The 9,146-nt window shown below is 34.9% G+C and overlaps 1 non-coding gene across 1 annotated transcript; it reads left to right on the forward strand.

Moving 5' to 3' along the window:
* Window positions 1–2,928: 2,928 nt before the first annotated feature.
* Window positions 2,929–3,035, forward strand: LOC121220544 (small nucleolar RNA R71). Its single transcript, XR_005917757.1, has one exon. It is a non-coding gene; the product is annotated as a small nucleolar RNA R71 (small nucleolar RNA).
* Window positions 3,036–9,146: the final 6,111 nt, after the last annotated feature.

The raw sequence follows: 9,146 nt of genomic DNA on the forward strand, positions 1-9,146 counted from the left end.
GAAACATGTTTTGTTAGTGGAAGAATAAAATAAGGAGTATGGGGAATAAAGAAATGGAAAACAAAAGAAAAAAAATGTGTGTGTAGTGTTTGTCCCCCCATTGCCGTGAGCTAAAGAAGAGAAATGGGGAATTTTGTTCATCTTTTTCTCATCTTCATGCTTGCCAAAACTAGAAAGAAAAACAAAGAAAAATTTTCTCATCCTTTGGTTCATCCTTGGCCAAAAATTTTAAGGGGGAAAGAAGAAGAAAGGTGAAGAGATTCGGCCATGCATGTAGCTAGGCTAAGGTATGTTTGATGATGTTCCATGAGAGGCATGCATGTTTTAGTTGTTAGCTTGAGTTCTACCTAACCCATGGTCTAAATCTTGCTATGTGATGGAAATGGCACTTGACCATGGATGCATCATTCTTGGTTGATGTTTGATGTTGTGGTGATGAGGCATGAGGATGAGTTAAGATTCGGCCTAGGTGGAGGTTGTGTTAATGCCATTGCATGCAAAATATGAAGCTTGTTAATGATGCATGTGATGATGGCTTGATGATTCTTGAACCTCCTTTTTAGCATTTTTTTTGTGTGAGCACATATGTGCATTGGTTGCTAAATGGAGAAGAATCGGCTAGCAAGATGTGTGCTAAGGCCGAATGTAACTTTGCATGTTAATGAGCAATGCATGTGTTAAATTGATGAAAAGGGGGAGGATGCTTTACTAGTGTGTATATGTGTGTATTAAGTGTTGAAATCGACCCCAAAAATGGACATGCATATTCGGCCAAGGGCAAAGAAATTAGCTAATATGTTGTGTTGATGCATGATTTTTGCATGTATGAGACTTTAATGTCTAATGTATAAATATGGGCTAAGTGCCTTGTGTTCATCTTTTGATGCCTAAATGATGAAATCAATTTATTTGTTTGATTAAGCTCAAGAGCAAAAGGGGAAATAAAACCGATAAAGGGAAGGAAAAAGTGGTTGAACAGCTAGCTGAATCGTTCGACAACACCCGAGGTAAGTTCTTGAGTAAGAGAGCTTAAATTTCGATGTGATTAAATCATGCTCTATGTGTGGCTATTGAGCCGAATGTGCAAGGACAATATGTGCCTTGAGTTTGAGTTTCGTAAACGAAAATGAAATATGAATGTACCATGAATTATTGTTAGATGTGCATGATTAATTGAATGCTGTCCGGGCTAAGTCCCGAAGGCTTTGTGCTAAGCGAATATATCCGGACTAAGATCCGAAGGCATTCGTGCGAGTTGTTAAATCCGGGTTAAGTCCCGAAGGCATTCGTGCGAGTTATTAAAGCCGGGTTAAGTCCCGAAGGCATTCGTGCGAGTTGTTAAATCCGGGTTACGTCCCGAAGGCATTGTGTGAGTTACTAAAACCAGGCTATGTCCCGAAGGCATTTGAACGAGGAGCTATATCCGGTTAAATCCCGAAGGTACGTGATTTGGTAATGAATGAGCTGGCTGTAAAATTTCAGCGAATACTCGAAAAACATCCCAATATGGGGATATGTTACGTATGTGTTGAATTTAATCGAGCCCTTACAAATAAATGTTCGCTCAGTTGATAAACGAGCTATCGGCCTTCGGCTAAGTTAGTCTATTGTGTATGTGCATAAGGGTTGTTAATGTTGTGAAGCAAGTTTAATATCGATAAATTGCGTATTATGAAATATTCCGTTTAGCTAAATGTGTGATATTCTTTGTTTATGCTGGAATTCCTTGCTCAAACTTACTAAGCATAAATTGCTTACTCGTTACATTGCTCCTCTGTTTTATAGATTTTTGGTTCTCCAGCTATCGGACTCGGGATCTTGAAGTCGAAGTCGCCCACACTATCAAAGGCTCTTTTGGGTACTATTTTGGTTGAATTTTGTTATGGCATGTATAGGACTACCCATTGTTGTCTTTCGAGTACTTTATGAAATGTATAAGTGTACAGCCATGCGAAAATGGCTTGTAGAAGTGGAGTATGGCATTAGACCATTCGTATTTATGAATGTATAGATGGTTTCATGATGTAACTATAGTTGGAATGGAAGTGTTGAGCAAATGCTCAGCCACTAGAATGGCTAAGTATGATCATATGTGGGCTTATGTATGACAAGGCCCTAGTTGGTCCATGAAACCCCAAATTAGGTAAGGTTCACTTTGAAAACAGAAGCTGATAGCAGCAGTGGTGTGGATTGGAAAAATCACAAGAATTCGTAGGAGTGGAATTAAATAGTGAATAAATTATGTAATCGAACCTTGATGAATTACTTTCATATGGAAGTAACGAAACAATTATAGGAACAGTACAGTAAGAGATATTCGGGTTCTTGTGGAACAGGGCCAGAACAGTTTCTGGATTCCCTGTTCCGCCTTTGGAAATTCACTATAAATTGACCAGAGATAATTAGGGGTCATACCATATATGTATGGATTCCTCTCTGAGTCTAGTTTCCATAGAAACAAACGGCATCAGTATTGAAGCTCTGTGCAGAGAGATATCCCAGTCGTAATGAGAAAAGGTCAGTATAGTCGACCCCTGTAACATGGGAGACTTTTACTAATAAACTGTACTAATTGGCCCAACCAAAAATTCTAGAAAAAAATACATAGGTGGGGACATGAGTCTAGTTTCAGGGAAAAATCACAAAACTGATTTTCGAGTTGTGAAACTCAAGATATGATTTTTGAAGCGACTAGTACTCAGACTGGGCAGTGTCTGGAAAAAAAAATTTTTCAAAGTTTGTTAACATCTCGTGTCCGACTCCGGTGTCGGTCTCGGGTTCGGGGTGTTACAAGCAATTCTCTCAATGATTTTATAAGCGCCGTTATAAGACTTGGAAAAGAAAGCACCATTAGCAGAAGCGTCCACTACCATCCTTGTGTGAGCATTGAGATCATTATAAAACGTCTCAAGTTGGATGTAATGAGGGATTTCTTGATGAGGGTACTTCCATAATAATTCTTTGTATATTTCCCATGACTTATAGAAGGACTCATCATCCATTTGTTGGAAAGCAATGATCTCATTCCTCAACTTAGCATTCTTGCTAGGCGGGAAATACTTCATGAGAAATCTTTCTACTAACTCTTGCCATGTTGAAATGAAATTTGGTGGAAATGAGTTCAACCAGACTCAAGCTCTTTCCCTTAGCGAATATAAGAAAAACTTTAATTGTAATGCATCTTCGGGTACTTTGGCTAACTTGAAAGACTCGCTCACCTCCATAAATAGTCTTAAGTGAAGGTGAGGATCTTCGATAGCCATTCCACTAAATTGGCCCACTGTTTGAAGCATCTGGAACATGAATGGCTTCAGTTCAAATTGTTATGCCTTGATTTTAGGTCTCCTAATACCCGTATTAAGATCATGAAACATTGGCATAGCATACTGTCTTAGTGCTCGATCCTTATCATTGGCAATAAGGATAGGATTTTGAGTAGGGTTTGCTCTGTTTCCTTGATTCATATTTTCAAAGTTCATCTACTCGGTCCTTCTCTGACTTGCTTGTCTTCTTCACTGTAAAAAAGTTCTTTCAATCTTAGAGTCTACGAGGAGTAAATAAAAAATTCAATCAATACTCATACATACCTGAAACAATACAAAAAATTAATTAAGTTAAAATTGAACAAAAAACCAAAATGGAAAATTCAAAATTAATGACTTTTAAAATAATCCTCGGTAACAGTGCCAAAAACTTGGAACGATAGAAATGTGCAAGTGTACACAATCGCAAGAAGTAATAAAGTGGCAAGTAAATGTCGAGTTATCGTACCCATAGGGACTATGAAAAAAATTATTTAAGAATGCAATTAAAAACACTTTGGTGAAGAAAAATATTTTGATTTGAGGAGGTGATTAAAAACTAAGATTTTTGACAAAGTAAAATAAATAAAGAGGAAGTAAAAGTTCCAACGCACTATTTCAAAAGATGATTTTAATCAAGATGACATAATTGTGTTAGATTAATTACATTTCTTAACTTAGAATTAGTAAACTCATGTTCATGGTGTTACGGATAAATTCATGGCAACTTGGTAATTTGCTAATTTATGAACATGCTCACCTACCAAAATCCATTTATCTCTTGACTATATGACTATGTCAATTCAATAGATCAAACAAATTTTAATAAGAAAATGCGTTAATGCACATAGATACTTATGAAATTAAAAAGAATCTCTTGTACATATCTCTATGCCAATTCAAACAATTAATTCAATCTCACAAGCACATAAAAGATTATGTGAGGTACAATGTATTCCTACCTTGAAACAGTTTAGTCACAATAATCTTGCAAGTTATGCAAGGCTAATGTATCATTAGATACCGTTGCTAATTTAACCCCCAGCTACCTTAGATGATTAAACATGCACTGATTAAGTATCGTGTCAATTAATTAAAATTTCAATCCGTTTAAATAATTAATTCATTAGTTACCTTACAATTGTAATATGCAAGAATAACTTAGTCATGGTTTTACTTAATAAAACATCTTACCGGGGCCTATAACAATACAAACACAATTTTAATAAATTAAGTGGACAAAATAAAATCAACCTAACACGAATTAATTTGGATCCATATTAATTAAAATAGACATATCAACATCACAATTATTCATAGGCATGTTCATAACAACAACAATAAAATTAAAAGGATAAGGAACAAGAATAAAATTTTGTGTTTCTCCGAGGCTTAACTAAGTTTCTCCGTTCCTACTTCTCTACTTGTTCTTGTTGAACTGAGACTTCCACGAACACTTGAGTGCTGATCCAGATGGTGGTTGAAGAACTCTTTTTTAGGAAGTGAAATCAACAAGGGAATGAGAATGAAAATGAAGAAAAACGGAAGGGGATTGAAGAGAGAAAGTGAGAGGGAAGTGAAAGGATAGAGGTTTTGAGAGGTGTTTCAAATGAGTAGCCAAGGGGGGTTTTTATAGGTTGATTAGGCTGCTAATAATAGCAAAAATCTGCAGCCACAGAGTCCCCCCATGGGTGGCCACACATGTGGCAAATTTGAAGGTTTCAAACTTGCTATTTTAAGGTAGACGCAAAATCTAGAAAGCCATGAATAGTGGAGGGGTTTGAATGCAAATTCAAGGAGTCTTTAAGGGCTATTTTTCAATGCATATAATCAAAAAAACAAGCTGATTGGGTCAGTATGTGAGAGGGTTTTGGGCTACCCTGTGCTCGGTCAGATCGGTTATCTCGGTTCAGCTCAACTGGGTCTCTTTTCATATCTAATTAATACTAATTTATTTAACCCAAAATAATTTGGATTAAAATTAAAATTAATTATATTATGAATTAATATTCATCATCTGGACCATCTTTGGCTAAAAAATTAATTTGCCTCGATGTTTTAAAAATTGCTCTCGATTTTACGCTTCTAGCAGTGTCTGTCGAGCCAGTTTTTGCCCTTTGTGCAAATCTATCGAAAATTATCAAAATTTATTATAAAATTAATTAAAATTAAAAAAATTAATAATTTAAGTACAAATTAATTATTTTATAATTATTGTATATTTTTTGACAAGAATTACTATGAATTTGCATGAATTTGAGTTAAAAAGGGCATAAAAAAGTATGTATATTTTTGTATTTCCAACTACAGATATTCCTAGTGTGGATCCTCAACTGATCGATCATAGGTTAAGCATATCTCCTGATATCAAGCTAGTTATGTAGAAGAAAAGAAAATTTGTCCCACAAGCCGTGGAGGCTATAAGGTAAGAGAAACAAAAACTACTTTCAACAGGGTTCATTAGAGAGGTGGCGTACCCTGATTGGGTTTTGAATGTTGTGATGCTAAAGAAAGCCAATGAAAAAAGGAGAATGTGTATTGATTTCACTAGCCTTAACAAAGTATGCCCCAATGATAGTTTTCCTTTACCCTTGACTGATAGGTTGATGGATGCATCCTCAGGTCATAAATGCATGAGTTTTATGGATGCATTCTCGGGTTATAACCAAATTCCGATGGCCCTAGAAGATTAGGATAAAACAACCTTTATCACTAAGGAGGGCTTGTTTTCCTATCGAGTTACTCCCTATGGGTTGAAGAATGCAAGTGCGACCTACCAGAGATTGGTAAACAAGAATTTCAAAGAGAAAATTAGACACAGTGTTGAGGTTTATGTAGATGACATGTTGTTAAGGAGTTGCACTCTGAGGGGACATATTCAAGATTTATATGATGCTTTTGCTATCTTGCGAGCTAATAGCATGAAGTTGAATCTGGAGAAATGTGTTTTCGGTGTAAAAGTAGGTAAATTTCTAGGTTTTGTAGTTTCAAAGAGAGGAATAAAAACAAACCTAGAGAAGATTCGGGCCATTTTAGATATGTCTTCTCGAGGACTATCAAGGATATTTAACGCCTAATGGGGAGGGTGGTCATGCTCAACAAGTTCATCTCCAGGATGGCAGATAAATGCTTACCCTTCTCTAAAGCCTTGAGAACTTCTTTTAGTTGGATAAAAGAGTGCCAGGTTGCTTTTGAGAAGCTCAAGTCATATCTCACATCCCCACCACTGCTGATGTCCCACTGTGTGGGAGAAACTCTTTATCTTTATCTCGCGACCTCAGATGAAACAATAGTAGCAATTTTGATTAGAGTAGAGGGGGTTCACCAATTTCAAGTATATTATGTGAGCAAGGTGTTACAAAATGTTGAAGAAAGGTACGTAAAGATAGAAAAGCTCATTTTTACTTTGAATGTTGCGACTTGCAAGTATTTTGTCTAGAGTGTGTACTTTGGGTAGAATGACCAAATGTGGAATTTAATTAGTTGAGTTTGGAATAGAATATGACCCAAGAATAATGATCAAGGCTTAGATCCTAGTTGATTTTATGGTGAATGCTATTTCGATAAATTATTAGACCCTGCAGGTAATTTTTTATTTCGAACATTATCGTTCACACAAAACTATCAAAATTTTACTTAACTGATACTTTTTATCTTGTGATGTTTTATTATAAATACACATTTGTTTCTAAATTTTTTTCTATTCATCACACAGTATGTAGTAGTTAGGTTATCATAGGGGCAAACGAGTTCGGCTGTGAAGCCTAACTATTGGGTAGTTTATGTTGATGGCTCCACAACAAAGATTGGACCAGGAGCGGGTTTCTTCTAGTAGATCTTGATGAAAATGAGTAGCAATATGGACCATCTTTTGTCTTTTAAGTATCTAACAATGCTACGGGGTATGATGCACTAATTTCAGGATTACAATTGGCTTTATATCTAGGGGCAAGGGAATTGATCATACATATTGATTCTCATATTGTAGTGAAGCAGATGAATGGTGGGTATAAAGTAAAATAGCCAATCTTGATGAAATATCAGTCCTTAGCAGCTCAGTTACTCACTTAGTTTGATAAAGCACATCTTAGGCAATTATCAAGAATGGAGAACACCAAAACTAATATTATATCAAAGTTAGCATCCTCCATTAGTATTGAACAAAGTGGAAAAAATGTTAGAAATTAAAGATTTCTTGAGCTATGACACCCAACAAGTTTTTAGTCTAAGCGAAGAAGAAATATGGATGACCCCTATTATACATGCTCTACAAGGAGCTCACCACCTCAATAAGAAGAAGCCCACTAAACTACAACAAAAAGTTGCAAGGTATGAAATTATTATTTACATTTAAAATTTCTTTCTATTTGCAAATTATTCATCTTTCATCTTATTAAAACCATTTATTCTATTACCATTATATACATCCTACTAAAGGGTGTGCTTTATAGAAGAAGTTACTCCCAACTGTTTTTGCGATGTCTTGGACCCTCAAAAGATGAATATGTTATTAGAGAAATTCATGAGGGAATATGCGGTGATCATCTAGGTAGAAGATTACTAGCATAAAAGGTCCTCAAGTAGGGGTATTACTGGCCAACTGTGCAAAGGGACTCACACTATATGGCTCGCACTTGTGATTCTTGCTAAAAATATGCTCAAGTACAGCAATCACCGGCGGAACCTCTACAAATAATGTCTAGCCCTTCGGCCATTTGTAACTTGGGGAATAGATATTTTGGGCCCATTTCCAATAGTTTCAGTTCAAAAGAAATTTATAGTAGTTGTTGTAGATTGTAACACCTCAAAATAGGGCCTAATAGTTTTAGAGGTAATTTAGGAATTTTAGCTTTAGCGTGTTTGGAATTTTGTGACCTGGCATACTAGTAATGTTTTTAATTATGGTTTTTAGAATATTAAATCAATTTCTAAAAATGAGTTGTAAATACCTTTAATTTTGAAAATAGGAATAATTTATAAAAAAGTCAAAATTGAGAGTTTTTATGAAGCAATATAACTAGATTTTAAAATCCAAGTTAAATAACCTCCCTTCTACAAGTTATTTCACGTAAAAATAACTCCAATATTTGTACTTGTTGTCCCTTGTTCTCTGTTGCTATTTTAATCAATTTTGAACTCTAATTCCTAATTCCTTTTTATTTCTATTATCTCTTAAGTTATAAACCTCTATAAAAACCAAGAAACAACACCCAAAACAACATAGTTTCCTCAATTGTCAAGCTTGTGGGTTTTTTGGGTTTTCGATCAAACGCCCCATTTTTTATAATCAAAGGTAATGATTTATCATCCCATCAGTTTTAAATGTTATTTAGTCTTTAAAACCAAATTTTTAGTCATTAAATCACATGTTTTAAATAAAGGCAAAAAATTGGGACATTAATAGTGGATTACAGGATTCTGAGTAAAAAACATGGTTTGAAAGTGTTTTTCAATTAGTTTTGACATGACTAAGAGGTTTCTAAACTTATTTTGAAGTTTCATTAAAGAATTCTTAAGTTTTAATGAATTTTTGGAAATAGCCATAAAACATGTCAAAAAAGTTGATACTACGAATTGAGTATTTTATTGTAGTTTAAAGGTTAAAAATTAGTCGTAGGCGAATTATAAAATGAATCGAATTGGTTTTAGGTAAAAAGATTGAGTATAGACCGAGATATTTAAGTTTTAAGTTGGCTATGTTAAAGGTTTTGGTTACATGAAAACTTAGTTTAGGCTTATATTTTTGATTGCTTGTGGTGAGTTCTTAGCTGATTATTGAATGAATTGTTGTTTGAATTATTGCGTTGAAGTTTCGGATTCAATAGGACCTTCTACGAGTTAAGA

The sequence above is a fragment of the Gossypium hirsutum genome, chromosome D08, assembly GCF_007990345.1.
Source record: "Gossypium hirsutum isolate 1008001.06 chromosome D08, Gossypium_hirsutum_v2.1, whole genome shotgun sequence".
Lineage (NCBI taxonomy): Eukaryota > Viridiplantae > Streptophyta > Magnoliopsida > Malvales > Malvaceae > Gossypium > Gossypium hirsutum.